Genomic DNA, 17218 nt, shown 5'->3' with positions numbered 1-17218 from the left:
GTACTGCAATTTACGGAGAAATTGAGTAATTTTATTACATTTTGGCTTGTGACATGGCAGTTTTGGAATGTTTCTTATAACAAATAACTAGGCATATAAGGAATACTTTATTTGTTAAGTTTTACCTGTTTTACTAAGTGAATTTATCGATTTTATTTAGTGACTTTATACTTAGTGAGCACTTTTGAGGTTAGGTGCACTGACGGTACCACGTCTCGTGACGCCAAAGAAGTTGTCGCTCCAAGCAAAACAGTCTACCACCCCGCGACTGCCGCTCGGCGACAGTCGCTTAGCGACCGTCGCACCTGTCGCTTCAGGCAAAACGTACCTTAACACAGCGTGAATGAGGCTTTATTAAGAATGTTCTATTAACAAAAATATTTCTTGTAAAATAGACATCTCTGTCGGTAGAATTGCATGTACGCATATTCTCAGGAGTAGTTCCCTCCATCTGGTAATCTTTATTAATATTACGACTTTTATAATACTTCCTTCCAAACAATGTTTGCTGTTCGTCCACCTTTTGATTTAGTTTCTACTTTTACAGTATCGAAAGATTTCCCTCTCGATAAGGCGACGTACAACTGACCGTGACTAAATACTGGTTCAGGCAAGTACACACCAACTCGATCAATCGATTGGCCCTGCGCCTTGTTGATGGTCATGCAGAACGCAACCTTTATGGGGAATTGTCTTCGTTTGAAAGAAAATGGTACTGTAGGATCTGATGGAGAGAGATCAATGCGGGGTAATAGTGCACGTTGTCCAATATTTGTGCCGGTTATGATTTCTAAGTCTAAACTGTTTTCATACATTTTCTTGACAATAAGTCTTGTTCCGTTTAGAAGACCTGCTGTGTAGTTTAAATTTCTTAATAACATCACAATGGCACCTTCCTTTAAGACTAATTTGTGAGAAGGCAAACCAGTCATCTCAAGGCTGTTGAGGAATTCAATAGGGAATTGCAATAGTTCACTGTCATCATCTGTAATTAGTTTATTCACACTTATATATGTTTTGCTTGAGCCTGGGATGAGGTCTAAAACTCTTTTATTGATTTCCTCACAATGCTCATTCTTTGGTGCTAAAATGGCACATTTTGATAAGTACGATGAGTCCATAGGCGTTTGTAGGTTTTTTCAATAAATTTCTGAAACTATGTCTGAATCAGAGATAAGTGGTGGGGGTAAGTCCACAGATTTGTCATCAATTGTTGGGTATTCCCCATTGCCAATTTCGAGCAAAAAGTTAGCAAAATCTAACTCATTAGTTTTAGCCCTCATATTTTTTGTTAATTTAAAAATGTTGAATAGTGGCCATAGGTATGAAAACTTAATTGAATTCTGAACAGTAGAGGCTCTAGATGAATGAGGCACAACCGGCAACACTTGCCGGAAATCTCCACCTAAGATAATGATTTTCCCACCAAATGGCACATCGTTATCCATTATATCTTTCAGTAGCCGGTTGACACACATTAAAGCATATTTGTTGGCCATAGGTGCTTCATCCCAAATTATTAATTTTGCAGAACGAATGATAGAAGCCTCTTTACTGTTGACTTTTAAGCCGTAGACAGAATGTTCATTCAAATTCAGTGGTACTGTAATTTAAATCGGCTATGAACTGTGCGGCCAAAGGGAAGTAACATAGCAGCAATCCCAGTCCATGCAACGGATATGATTGGCATTCCAATATTAATGCAGCTCTGGATTAAGCATTTATATACAAATGTTTTTCCGGTGCCACCAGGTCCATCTATGAAGTATGCCTTAACACTTGCAGACTCATCATTGTTTAGAAGTAAGTTTAGAATTTCATCAATCACAACACGTTGTTCTTCATTTGATGAAGCGATCATTTTCGCTAGTTCATCATGTTGGATTCCATCTATAGTTTCCTCTATACATGTATTTTGAGGCAATTCATCAATAGATGGTAAATCAAATGACTTCAGAGAGAAACCATGTAATTTTAACGTTTCTGAAATATCTTTCAGAGCTAATTGGTAAGCTACTTCGGTCGGGTATGATCTAAGGAAATCTTCAGACATTGAGTCCTTAAAGAGATTCCACAAATTCAGAACATTTGATGGACACTGAAATATACAGATGTAGGCAAACAACTGTCGAAGCTGGTATGGCATTTGAAAAGAAGAGGCCTCTTGTAAGGCTCGCTGCCATTCCATATCATCCAATATTAATCCTCGTGCTGTTGCTGCTGCCTTAAGTGGGGTTATAGATAAATATTTGCCGATGCTTGATGGAAAATCTGTGCGTGCATACCTTCAATTCGAGACCTCAATCATGAAAATCGGTCGGGTAGATGAGCCAAACGAACTCGGCAAAGAGAAACAAAATTTAACTCCCATAAGAAATACATGGGGAGCAAATTTCGTTTACGTAGAAATCGCGTGGAATTATAGATACATTGATGCCGATGCTTGATGGCAAATCTATACGTGCATACCTTCAATTCGAGACCTCAATCATGAAAATCGGTCGGGTAGAAGAGCCAAACGAACTCGGCAAAGAAACCCCAAATTTAACTCCCATAAGAAATACATGGGGAACAAATTTCGTTTACGTAGTTGGATCTATAATCCGCGTGGGATTATAGATACATTTATGCCGATGCTTGATGGCAAATCTGTGCGTGCATAACTTCAATTTGAGACCTCAATCATGAAAATCGGTCGGGTAGAAGAGCCAATCGAACTCGGCAAAGATAAACCAAATTTAACTCCCATAAGAATAACATGGGGAGCAAATTTCTTTTACTTATAAGCCGAGTAGGATTATAGATAAATATATCCCGATGCTTGATGGCAAATCTGTGCGTGCATACCTTCAATTTGAGACCTCAATCATGAAAATCGGTCGGGTAGAAGAGCCAATCGAACTCGGCAAAGATAAACCAAATTTAACACCCATAAGAATAACATGGGGAGCAAATTTCTTTTACGTATAAGCCGAGTAGGATTATAGATAACTATATTCCGATGCTTGATGGCTAATCTGTGCGTGCATACCTTCAATTTGAGCCTCAATCATGAAAATCGGTCGGGTAGAAGAGCCAATCGAATTTGGCAAAGATAAACCAAATTTTACTCCCATAAGAATAACATGGGGAGCAAATTTCTTTTACGTATAAATCGCGTGGAATTATAGATAACTATATTCCGATGCTTGATGGCAAATCTGTGCGTGCATACCTTCAATTTGAGACCTCAATCATGAAAATCGGTCGGGTAGAAGAGCCAATCGAACTCGGCAAAGATAAACCAAATTTAATTCCCATAAGAATAACATGGGGAGCAAATTTCTTTTACGTATAAGCCGAGTAGGATTATAGATAAATATATGCCGATGCTTGATGGCAAATCTGAGCGTGCATACCTTCAATTTGAGACCTCAATCATGAAAATCGGTCGGGTATAAGAGCCAAACGAACTCGGAAAAGAAAAACCAAATTTTTTTAATATATAAGATGACAAAAATATATAATAGGGTTGTTTGGTAAATGCAGTGGGTACGGTGGAAATCATATCGATAGTTCGGAACCGGACACTGCTCTCATTTACCATTCGGCTTTTAATAAATGCAATTCTGGCTAGAGAAAGAGTTTATCTTAATCCGTAACAAAGCTACTTAGCCAAATCCAATCTACACCCATAAATAGTGAAAGCATGTAGTGATCGATATACCTTTTCTGTTAAAATGCGTAATGATTTAAAAAGTAAATTTCCAAAAAAGTATATTTGTTCACAACTACACAAAGTGAATATCCACAGTTAGGTATACATAAATACTGATTTGGTATATATAGAATAACAAATCGCGTAGTCTTAAGCAAGACGTGTAGCTGAATGTTATATTCCAATTGGAGTTTTGGCAATACAACATATTATTGTTTACATCAGTTTATATCACTGCTCACTTTTAGAAAGTGCTACAATAATATAAACCCGTAAAAGACTAAGAATTGTTGTAGTTACCCAAACCATAGTCAAAGTGGGTGAATTTTAGTTCCTCATCTTTATATCCTATGAAAATATTGCATTCGCTCTCCCACAAAATATTAGCTTCAAGCTGTAGCCAAGACCTGGGAGATTTCGCATAATTGATTAATCAAGAGCTCGACAGAATGCCTACAATAGTACAACACTAATGAAGACCTGATTTACATAACGGTCTGGGGAAAGATTTGCCGCGTTTGTGAATAAATTAATGGCACATAATTACAGACCACGCGTAATTTAATATCAAACCTGGGTAAAAGCAGAAACGATGAAGCTGTTTCCACCACGGACACTTGGTATTAGGCTCTCTGAATAAGTAACCCTGAGGTTAGTTTGTGAGGCGAGTTTAACTGTTATGAGTTACTTTCGATCATATTGTCTTGATGCCTGGGTAAAATCTTGCTCTCTCCTGTAAAACTCCAAGGTTTAGGGTTTGTGAGTCGAGATACGTACTGTAATAAGACATCGAATTGATTTACAAGTACCACAAGAACATCATAGGCTTACTTCTCTTGAAGCCCTTTCACAGAAAGACAGTATCTAAGAAAAAATATGTATGAAAAAAAAAATCACAACATTTTGTATTGATTAATTGTAGGCCTATTATAAAAGATTGTGGTTTTAAAATTATGTTTGTAAAATTTCTAGACTTATTTTAAATATAATTTGTAATTTTATGACTTAGCTGTTTCCTGACATATATATAACTGCTTCCTAACATTGTTTTGATAAATGTTTTACTTATTGTTCTCATATTTGTTTGAACAGATTGTAAAATAAATTCTGATAAAAAAAATTGTATGACCATTCCACTTGATTACAGCTTTGCTGATTTTGTATAACATTATGTGAAAATAAACTATTGACTATTGGCTTGTATGAAAAATAAATTCAACATAATCTGGTGTAAGTGGATGCAAACCTTGTGATAAGTTTTCTGCTTGCAAACAGGCCAACTCTGTTTCAGCCTAATGCAGTACTTTATAACTAAATCTAAATGTTACCAATTCACATTTTCATCCATCTCTTTAACCACTCCATAGTTTCACTGCAGTTGATCAGTTAATTGAGAGTCAGTACCTCTTTTTCTTATCAGACATTTTCTCTCCGAGTTTGAATTAATTTACCTAATTTAAACCAGCATTACAGCCCAAACTGATGTGAAAGTATAACAAGTTGTAGTAACCAGTAAGTCAAGCCAAGCACATCCAGTTGGAGCCAGTTAGTGTTCAATTTAATTGCTTGTAATTTTTTAACACACTGGTTTAGCAGCAGTACATAAATCTTGAAGAAAGCCAAGGAAAATCAACTCTAAAACCCATAGGCGACGTATAAGATTGCAGAATTAACTATACTGCATCAAGCTAATTTTTCATCCTAATATTAATAGGCAAGCATGTTTCTTGAAAACCTTTTTTTCTCAGCTCGTGTGCATCGCAGGGAAAATCTACACATACTTTTTGAAATATATTTTCCTGTAGATGTGCAGAATCCTTTTAGCGAATTTCCCATAGGGTAAATTGTAATCTATTGTAAATTTAAAATTTTTCTTGTATGATTTTTTAATCAATTAAAGTTGTTAAGGTCAGCCTGCATGGATAATGTATTTGTAAATTGCATTATTTTGTATTGCAACTGTATTTTCGAGAAAAATAAAGTTAATAAAACAGCTGATACAGGTAATTTTTTTTAGCAATTTTACTAGTGGCCTGTAGGGGCCATAGCCCCTAATTTAAACTACAATAAAAAAACCATACATGAAAAGACAAATATTCGAAATATGTTTTTAAAATTATCAATTTTATGTTACTTAAAATTAACAGTGTTTCTTGTTTTACATTTTGGTTTTCCTTCTTTTGGAGTCGTATATTAGTTGCTTTTGATGTGTCAATAAAGTACAATTGTAAAATAATTATTAAATCAATAACACAACATATTAACAAATGGAAACGTGCACACGGTTTGGCCTGAACCCGGAGAACGACGAATCAGAGCTGAAATCATACAGCCAAACATTATTGCACATATTTTTTAGTTTAAAATTGAAGATTTGTTTTGTAATCTTACGAATTCTGTTATAGTTTTATTTTTAAAACCAAATGTAAAGGTTAAAATTATTATTAATTATTATGAAGGCAACTCCCCATTTCGTGGTAGTAAGTCAGAAATATATCTATGCATTTGTCCCTGAATTTTAAGACAGTAAGGCCCATTTATCGGAATCTCTTTTTGTGTAGCGCAAAGCGACGCAAAAGCCGTTGTACTGTTGTATTGCCTTATGTTTTTTATGAAGTTCGAATCATGTACAAACAGTTAGTTCGTCATTTACTTGTGGTTGTGGCATGTCCATTTGTGGCCTCCTCTGCGAAGTGAAATGAGCCACAATGCATGCAAGTGCTTTAAGAGGACCTAGATTGTGAGAAACAACACTCAACTCATTTTCCAGTGTTCTTCTAAAGACAGGCTGTAAAACAGCTTCTGGATTTCTTTCACAGTTAGGCCCTACATGACGTTCTCTTTTACATTTTTTAAGTCTGTTGAATTCCTGGACACTCTTCCACGTCTTGCAGGTCTTCCCCTACCCTGTCTAGTTACTTCACTCATTATAAAAACGGAAAACAAAAAAAATTAACATAATTCATTTTGAAACATTATTTACCAACATTGACTTTCGGAATAAATGTAAACATTGCAAATAAATAAGTAACAGCTGATAGAATGCAGACGTTTTTCAGTCCCCATGCATTTCTTATGGTGGATATTTTACGTTTTATCTCGTTTTCTGGTAACTTTATGGGAATCCTGCTATTTTTCCCGAGTCCCTGGGGTCAAGACCTTTAATTTAAGACCCCTCCCACTTTTCTGCGACTTACCAGACGTCCACAATTTTCTGGTAAAAATTTGGTCTTACAGAATTATATATAAGGAAGATACAGGAGTATTAAAATGTTTTCTTTGTATCATCTAAAATTAGTTCACATTGATTAAAGTACACACAATAATAAATCCTACCCTATAATCCAAAACAAGCACGTGTACGGACAAACTTTTATTTTCGTCCACGGATTTTTATTTTTTTTATATTATGGAGTATTTGGCCACGAGAAATTGATTCGAGTTGGTCTCAAGTAGGGTGTGAAAAGTTTCTCGAGTGCAGCAAAGGCACTTTGCACTCGCGTTAGTCCCAGCGCACACGGTGTGACTGTTTTACAACTACAGTTGCGTCTATTGTGCAATCAGTGGAGTGTCAATTTAGTGCAGTTACGTTGTTTTAAAGCCTTAAGTGCGCTTTCTATGTCAGACTCAGACGAGGAAGACGTTATTAGCTATTATCAATACCGAAGACAGCGAAGGGTACTGAGAGAGCATTAATTGGGTTCACCCTTATTTGAGGAAGAATGTTAGTCCTAGGCTGTTTGTAGCAGCTAGAGCTAGTCGGATAGGAAATTATAAACACTAAAAACACTATACGGCCGTCAAAATACCACCAAACACCACAAAAACACCCCGTGGTTTCGTGCAACTGGTTGCTGCAACGTCGGGCCCACGGTTGCATGTGACTGGTTTCAAACTTTTTTTAAATCGCATACAACCAGTTGCGTCGTGTGCGCCTCCCCATTGCAATACATTGCCGAGGTCACAAAGCAGTTGCAAGCGCAACTGGTTTGCAACGAAAGTTGTAAAACAGTCACACCGTGTGCGCTGGGCCTTACACATTATATTTTTCCTACAGTAACTATGAAGCATATAAATAATTAGTCTTTCAAACACTATACAACACGTTTTTAGGTTAGGCACCAGCTGATCGTAGTAAGTAAATGCAGAAATTAGCAACATTCTGTAGGCACTACTATAATCAGTGCAAGGAAGTCTACTTTGTCATGTGACTGTAGGAAAATTAATTTACGCAATTAAAATTTACCTTTCAGTTTTTGTTAGTAAATAGTTTGATAGATGTTGAAAAAAATAATTGGTTTGAAGTGCATTTAAGGTTACTTATTGCTAAGATTTAATTAGAAATTTGTTTGTTTGGTTATGTATAATGAAATCAAACTTGGAACCCTGTACAAGGAAGGTGTCTAATTTGACTGTAAAATCTATAAAGTAAGTGTTAAAGGTCTTGCAAACACAGTAATTGTATTAACAAAATAAAGTAGGTGTAGTTGATTATTCTGTAAAATACTGTAACAAAATAATCCGTCACATTAAAGTTTTTTTATTGTTCAGAAACAAGTTTTTTTTGTTTATGTTGTTGTTGTTGTTAAGTTTCAGACATTTAAGTCTAAAAGATTTGTTGTAAACTATGCAGGATACTATCCCCGATATATCTCTTTGTTTATTTGACTCGGTGCAAGTGGCTTTCATTGGGTCTAAAATACTAGAAACGCTCCCCATAGTAAACTTCTGTATTAACATTGATACTCAAGCCATTGTCATCGGAAACACTGATGGAACTTTAATGGAAAAATTGGTTTTGCAGAAACCAAAGGAACTCTACTAATGACTTTGTAAACAATTAAAAAACAAATTGAAATAAATAATATTTAAAAAACACAAGTCGCATTCTCAATTTCCTCAAGAACTTTAATACAACAAAGATAGACGTTAGACACTTTAAAAGAGACCAGTACAACAATTTGGCAAATGAGTTCGGATGGCAGTTATAAATCTGACCAAATTGCCCATGAGATTCCCCACGGTCGGGCACCTATAGTAATTGTAGGGCGCAAGCTGCAATTTTAGGAAGCCCAATTTAATGAAAGACCACAACAATATAATTAGAAAATCACTACTCATCTATCTTTTCAGAACTTACTTTCAAACCAGATTTTGTTCATCCAAGATAAAATGGAAATCCTTTCTGTGATCCATTAAGTGTATTTAAAAACTGTGTAAATAGTTTTTGTAAAAAGGAAATACTAGTGAATAGCGGATTTAATGTGAAAAGAGTTTAGATATTCAGAACAAAAAGTATATTTAATTTTTACCACATGCTGTAATGACCTGCTTCTAAAATTATTAAAAAATATCAATAAAAGATGGCGTGTATGAAGGGATGAGGGAAGGCGGCCAACACTGAGAATCACAACACTAGACTTGTGGTATTAGATTGATCAAACAATCTGTTTCTTAACAAAAATTTAAAACTGACAAGAAAACAACCAGGTCAGAAATTCTAACCCATTTAATACCCCCGCCGCAGCAAACCTGCAGACTAAGTGAATTTCCATTTGCCTGAATTGATATAAATTTATTTAAATAACATTAGGTGTTAAACGAGTACCTAGGTTTGCTGCTACAGGGAAGATAATAAAGTGTGTTTTTAGTAAAATATTAATAGCTTAGTATAAAATGAATAAATTTACCACGTTTAATCAAAATATATCGATAAACAAGCAAACTACAACATTTTACAATATTCCCCATAAGAAAAACATGGGAATTTTAAATTCACAACTTTTTGAATTTTCTTAGTAACCAATAACCGCACAATAACACTTCAATGTACTGAATTATTTGTCTTTTTAAGCTCTTTAAAATGGTCTAGAGGTAAATTTGGAAATGTTGTGTTTTGACGGTCAAAAATGAGAAAAACCAATTTTTACCCCATAAATATCCCCGTAAAACCCAGTTCCCATCGTCCGATCATACTGGTTCACAAACTCATTCAAGTTTATCCTGCCTTACACCTTCAAACCAAATTTCATCAAAATCGAACATAAATTACTCAAGTTATCACGTTCCCAGACACATATATATTTATATATCTCTATATTCAGATATATATATAAGATCCTGAAAACATACTTAATACAATGCAAATTCATAAAGAAAACATAATATATGAAAAAATCTTATATAATAAATCAAAAGAAAACAACACCTATATACTAGACAAAATTCCAAAATCCTATCATAATTTACTTTATATTATTTACATTTCTATTTATTTACTATTTGTTCATAACTGTGATCATGGCCTAAGAGCCGAAACATGTAAGTTTATTCAATTAATAACTTACTAAATGTTTAACTATTTATTTCATTTATTAATATATATATACTAGCTGACCCGGCAAACTTCGTATCGCCTAAGTTATAGGTTTCCCCTAAGACAGACCGACCCGGCAGACGTTGTCTTGCCTTTGACTATTTATAATTTAAGTACCGTTACGTTTAATTTTCAAGATGATCTCGTTCGCATCGCTCAATCACGTCCTGGTTGAAGTTCGTTCGCTACGCTCACTCACCTTTGGGTTGGAGCTCGTTCGCTACGCTAACTCGCCTCCAGGTTGGAGCTCGTTCGCTACGCTCACTCACCTTTAAGTTGGAGCTCGTTCGCTGCGCTCACTTGCCTTCAGGTTAGCTCGTTCGCTACGCTAACTCGCCTCCAGGTTGAAGTTCGTTCGCTACGCTCACTCACCTTTTGGTTGCAAATTAGCTGTTGTGATAAATGTAAAAGAAATAATAGTGCTGCACCCTGTTGGTAATCCTTGTAACTTTAATGCTATTGAACATCATAGAACAGAACGAACTTGTTTAATTGAAACAGCTGTTAAGATTCATTAATTCCATTTCTCATAAGGTTAACATGGGAAACTCCAGAGCCACTGGGGCGGAGCCCTTTTAAGAATTTCGAAACGGGAAATAGTTTACTTCCTATTCGCATACCTACAGAATTTACACACCAAATTTCATAACGATCGGTGAAGTCGTTCCGGAGGAGTTTGCAGACAAACACTGTGACACGAGAATTTTATATATTATACTAGCTGACCCGGCGAACTTCGTATCGCCTAAGTTATAGGTTTCCCCTAAGACAGACCGATGGAAAGAAAGTACCGTTACGTTTAATTTTCAAGATGATCTCGTTCGCATCGCTCAATCACATCCTGGTTGAAGTTCGTTCGCTACGCTCACTCACCTTTGGGTTGGAGCTCGTTCGCTACGCTCACTCACCTTTAGGTTGGAGCTCGTTCGCTGCGCTCACTTGCCTTCAGGTTAGCTCGTTCGCTACGCTCACTCGCCTCCAGGTTGAAGTTCGTTCGCTACGCTCACTCACCTTTTGGTTGCAAATTAGCTGTTGTCATCAATGTAAAAGAAATAATAGTGCTGCACCCTGTTGGTAATCCTTGTAACTTTAATGCTATTGAACATCATAGAACAGAACCAACTTGTTTAATTGAAACAGCTGTTAAGATTCATTAATTCCATTTCTCATAAGGTTAACATGGGAAACTCCAGAGCCACTGGGGCGGAGCCCTTTAAAGAATTTCGAAACGGGAAATAGTTTACGTCCGATTCGCATACCTACAGAATTTACACACCAAATTTCATAACGATCGGTGAAGTCGTTCCGGAGGAGTTTGCAGACAAACACTGTTACACGAGAATTTTATATATTAGATATATATATATATATATATCTAATATATAAAATTAAATTCAAATCAGGAATCTATAAGATAAACTGTAGTGACTGTAGCAAGTATTATATAGGTCAAACATCTCGAACTTTTAAAACAAGATTCAAGGAACATCTACAAGCATTGAAATCAAAAAATCAGACATCAATGAAGTCGAACTTCGCCGACCATATAATGAACACAGACCACAGTTATAAAAACATGAAAGACAATCTAACTATTTTAGAATTTGAAAAAGAACGTGAGAAACTTAATGTGAAAGAAGAGCTAAATATTTATATACACAACAAAAAGGACCCCAACAACATACTCAACACAATGATTCCAAAATTAAACCAACCTATCTACGATAAAATTGAAAAACTAAGGAAAGAAAGAAAAACATTCATATAGTATAGTGAAAAAAATTAATACCAAAATGTATTAAGATTTAGTTAACATATTTTATTATTTTTACATATGATTATATTTTTAATTTTGTTAGTTTAAAGAATGAGGTTATGGTAAAAATGACTTGACAATGGACTTAGTTCCGAAACATGTCGTCATGAAAAATAAAATAATTACTAAAAGGGTACTTTGTTATATATGTTTTAATTTTAATATATATATATATATATACATAAATATAAACTTGAACAAATAGAATTTTTGGCCTCTGGGGACATCAAAATAAAAAAATTAATCAGTCCCAGGCTCAAATCTTACCATGAGACCTACGGTAATAGCTACTTCCCTATAGGGAAATTCGCTAAAAGTTAGTTTGTTGTAAATGAAATTGCCACATATTATTTAACTTTACTATGTGAATTTGATTACACAATGTAAGGTTCATCATAGACAAATTGAGAACTTATGCGACAGTAAAATATTCATAAAATTCTGATAGTTGCTTTGGTACTGTATTATATTTTGCTCACAATATTTAGGCGGTTTAGGGTAAGAAATATATCCCCTCCACTTGACCCTTACCGGCCTTACCTTTAAAATAATAGCTGAACAGCTGATTAAGCAAAGTACATTATGTACAAAAATGTGGTGGGGGTACAAAAATATTTAAATCGCCTAAATATTGTGAACTGAGTATAACAGCAGCCATGCTGCTTTAATTATTCTTACACAAATGAAAACCTGAAGTACATTTTAATAGTTGATTTCCATCTCTTGCCTTACATGTATGCAAATCCAAACGTACAGGAAAACGTAATAATGAGCTGACAAGCGATTTTTTACTTTCTATGAAGGAACAACTTTCAATCTACTAATCCAAAGTGAAGTTGATTGGCTGCAGGAAATTATTGTGGTGAGGATTTTAATCATGCGTATAGGTAAGTGTTACAATAACGAATTTATCCTATAATAATATTGATATTGCAAACCTACTTTCTTTGCTTCTTAGCACTTGAAGCATTGTTCTCAGTAAATATTGCCCCCTATTCTGCCTCCAAAGACTCAAAGAGATAATGGTGAGTGCAAATTCTAACTAAAATTATAAGTATTTGTGTTGTAATTTAACAAAAATCAGCCTTATGAAGGACACACCTTTCCAAGACCAACTATATCTATAGTCTCCGGAGAAATGCATATGAATTGTACTGCCTTATCAACTAGGGATTTTGTAATTTTAATCTTTGTTATGTATTTTTTTTTATAGTTAGAACCACAGAGAAGTATGTACATAGGAAACTTGCTTGGACGACCATGCGTGTGCATACACTATGCGGAAGTTCCTATCTCACAGGGCCTTCTTCCAAAGTGAGCGTTGTAGTACATGAGGCGTGAGGGATTAGGAGAAGCGCGGGGAGTTGGATTTTACCCTAGTCACCAGCAACTAGTGCTAGACACCAATTAAGTGTACCTTGAATGTTTCCTCTGTACCTTACTACTCTGTGTTAGAACGTTAGAACCTAGCAAGATCATCTTGGCACTTGATCACAATTTTCTCCAAAAACTGTGAGATAGTAAAATTTCTCCATAACTTGGTATTGGTACTCAGTGTGACAAAAATTTTTTGGTGTAAGTGTACTATTTTTAAATCATAAAATAAAACTAACTCATTAGAACTGTTGCCGCAGGTGAACGTCAGATGTTGATGCATTACATTTTGGACATTTAAAATCACATTTACTGGCTAAGGTTTTGAGATCTTTGGCGAAGCTGCCTACAGATTCACACGGATTCTGGATTCGTTTAGTGAACTTACCGGTATGTTGTTCTGCGATAATACTTCCCTTAGGTTCCAGTAATAATTGTAAAGCTTCACACACTTCGTCATAACTTTTTTCCTGAATGTTACATGGGCTGAGACTAATTCTCAGGTCTTGAAATACTTTAGGCGCTAACACATTGATCAAATACTGCTTTTTCTTTAATTCTGACATGATTCCGTTTAGGTCAAAAAAGCTGTCTAACCTTACCATGAATGTACTCCATGTCTCATTCTCCTCATCGAATTTATCGAAATTAGAACAAAAAAGAGGTTGACTGGATGTAAATATACCTTCTTCTACTAGTTCCTGGTGTCTCTCACCCTTCCTCCTCCTCTTCGCCATTTGTACTATTTTTAAATCATAAAATAAAACTAACACATTAGAACATAATTTTATTCCCGTTCAAGTCAATCAAAACACACAAACAAAAACAAACAAATAACCCAGCTGATAAACAATAATATCAACATAATCAGTTTACAGACAGTACAGTAAGTACAAAGTAAATGAAGTGTGATGATGCATATAAAATGTTCCAAGTCTAAAAATTAGCTTCCCAAAAAATTATTTTATATTTTTCTAAAATAGCTATGATTTTAAACTTAATACAGTTATTTCTCAATTACCTGTAAATGGATTTGAGTAGATATTGTCATTTTCGTGTTCTACATTAAATTTTGAATAAGAATAATGGAAAATGACAGGGATCAGTTGTAAAAACACCATTGTAAATAGATTCAAAGATAAAAATTAAGATGTTTGATAACAATTTAAAAAACAATGGTCTATTGCATTTTTTACACTCTGTATACAAGAAAGTGTCCAAATATGTTAAAAACTGTGCCATTTTATAAGCTTTCCAACCATATGCTACACTATTGAGTAGCATATTGAGTACTATTGAGTAGTTGTATTGAGGTTTAGATATTTTTTTGTTTGTTTTAGTGGTTTGAATACCAGAAAGCAAGGAACTTTTTTTACTGTTTTTACTGTTCAAGCTGAAACAAAAATACAACTTTTGCTTAATACATGCCGATTTTCTATGTTTTAAATGTTAAAGACACCATGCTTTGTAGTCTTCAAACCACTAAAGCGTACATAAGCAGACATAAAGCTCAATGATGTAGCATATGGTTGGAAAGCTTATAAAATGGCACAGTTTTTAACATAATCCGACACTTTCTTGTATACAGGGTGTGAATAAATGCAATTGACCAATGTTTTTAAAATATTTATCAAACATCTTAATTTTTATCTTTGAATCTATTTACAATGGAGTTTTTACAACTGATCCCTGTAATTTTCCATTATTCTTATTCAAAATTTAATGTAGAACACGAAAATGACATTATCTACTCAAATCCATTTACAGGTAATTGAGAAATAACTGTATTAAGTTTAAAATCATAGCTATTTTTGAAAAATATAAAATAATTTTTTGGGAAGCTAATTTTTAGACTTGGAACATTTTATATGCATCATCACACTGCATTTACTTTGTACTTACACCAAAAAATTGTTTTCTTGTCACACTGAGTACCAATCACCCTGTATATTAATAGAAGTACATTCTATATTAATACAATACTTTTCTTAAGTCTAGAGAAACTACATCTTATACATACACTTTTAGTATTCAATGACAATAGTATATTTGATTCCCATAAAAGAAGTGCCTATTTGCAGTATCCAAACTCAATGGTTCACATTAATGGAATTCCTATTTTCAGTACCTATTCAAAATCTGTAGTAATGACGTCTAGTTTATGTATCCGACCTGAAAAGAAAAAATAAAAAAATATTCTATTCTATTCTAGTTCACATAAATTGCAGTATCTAAACTTAATGGTAGGCCGGTAGGCCTACATTTGGTTCACACAAATGGAATGACTATTTGGAGTATTTAAAGTCAATGGTGCATCAGCCTAATTCTTCTATTCTCCTGATTGTTCTACCCTTTTTTTCTGCACGGTATTTGTAATGTGCTATTTTAGATGATGCGTTGACTATCATATGTTGTGACTCTTGTTTACCGTTTTATTGTTATCTCGCAAATAATGTCATGGCGACCAATTAACCCATAAGGCCCATGTTAAATTTCTAATTTTTTTTTATTCACAAGGGAAAAGCCCTGTGGTTCGATTTGTACCATTCAGATTTATACCTTCCCATGGTTGGTTACTATTACTGGGCTAAATTTCGTGCAGATCGCTTCAGCCGTTTAGGAGGAGTATTTGTAGAACAAAAACAGGAGTGTAGTAAAAGAGACATGACTCAATAATATCACTAACACAAGGCACACCAACACATATTATCATTGAACCTATTCTAAATCAGGAGTATGATAACAATTATTGTGATGATGAAGCACATATACAGATGCATCTTTAAGTGATATTACTGATAGTCATCAACATGACTGTATTTGAAATTTGAAGGTATTTACAAATAATTCCAAAATGTCTAAGCAATGGATAAACTGGGTTTTTGAAAGGAATGATAATGGCCCAAATTAAGTTTTCAATAGATTTTATTATCTATTTTACAATAAAACAAAAATTACAAAAATGTGATGAATAATAGTATGCCTAATAACATTAAAAATAGATTCAGTATCAAAATAAAAAAAAAATAAAAAAAAACGCTAATTAAATTATAAAATTATGAAGCTGTAACACGAATTATATAAAAAACATGTAGAGTTTTAAAATGCCTTGAATCAATCAAAAACGTACATTCATTATTTCAGTTAAACACTTAATAGTACAATGCTATAAATATAGTTCTTATATTCAAAATGCCACCTGAAGTCTGAATATATCCTAGTCATCTAACCAACACTTCTACATTGTACATGACAATTTTATTACCGGTACATATATATAGAGGAACTCACTAATTCATAAGTTTGAAAGAAAAAACATTTCAAATCTCAACATCTAAACATTAACTAAAACATAATAAATATTCGTAATTTATTCAACAATAGCTATTTGAAATATTCTACTTGAATGTATGATATAATAAGTGTACACTATGAATAAAAATCACCTTTAACGTTAGAACCCCTCATAATACTTGGATGTTGGACCACATTTAACACAAATGCATAAAAATTAGCAAAACACACAACAAAATGAGCCTACAGTATGCTGAAAGACAAAATACTATGAGAAGAGTTTTTGACTCAAGTAAAAAAAGATGCTTAGGTGGAAGCGGAAACACAGTTAAATGGTTGAATATTCTGGTCATTCAGATGACTCTATAAATCCTTGGTCGGATAGCGAGGAGCTCTAGCCATTGAAATGGATTAAAGTAAATGGAAAATTTAACTTTCATGCAATCTTTGATGCCTCCAGTACATTCTCGCCGAGACACTTCGCCGAGGCGCTCGCCGAGTAATTCGGGCGAGAACTTATACGAGGTAACTGTATACACTCTCGCTTTGTCTAGCAGTCAAAATGGAGGCAAACGATGTGGAAGTAGCGCTCGCCACTCGTGCAGTCTCGGGTCCTTTGACTCGTGTCAAAAAACCGACTCCTGACGGAGCGCCGACGAGC

This window comes from Macrosteles quadrilineatus, unplaced genomic scaffold (genome assembly GCF_028750875.1).
Source record: "Macrosteles quadrilineatus isolate MER2022 unplaced genomic scaffold, UCM_ALF_1.0 Scaffold_6__1_contigs__length_79288215, whole genome shotgun sequence".
Classification (NCBI taxonomy): Eukaryota; Metazoa; Arthropoda; class Insecta; order Hemiptera; family Cicadellidae; genus Macrosteles; species Macrosteles quadrilineatus.
This window is presented reverse-complemented; position numbering follows the sequence as displayed.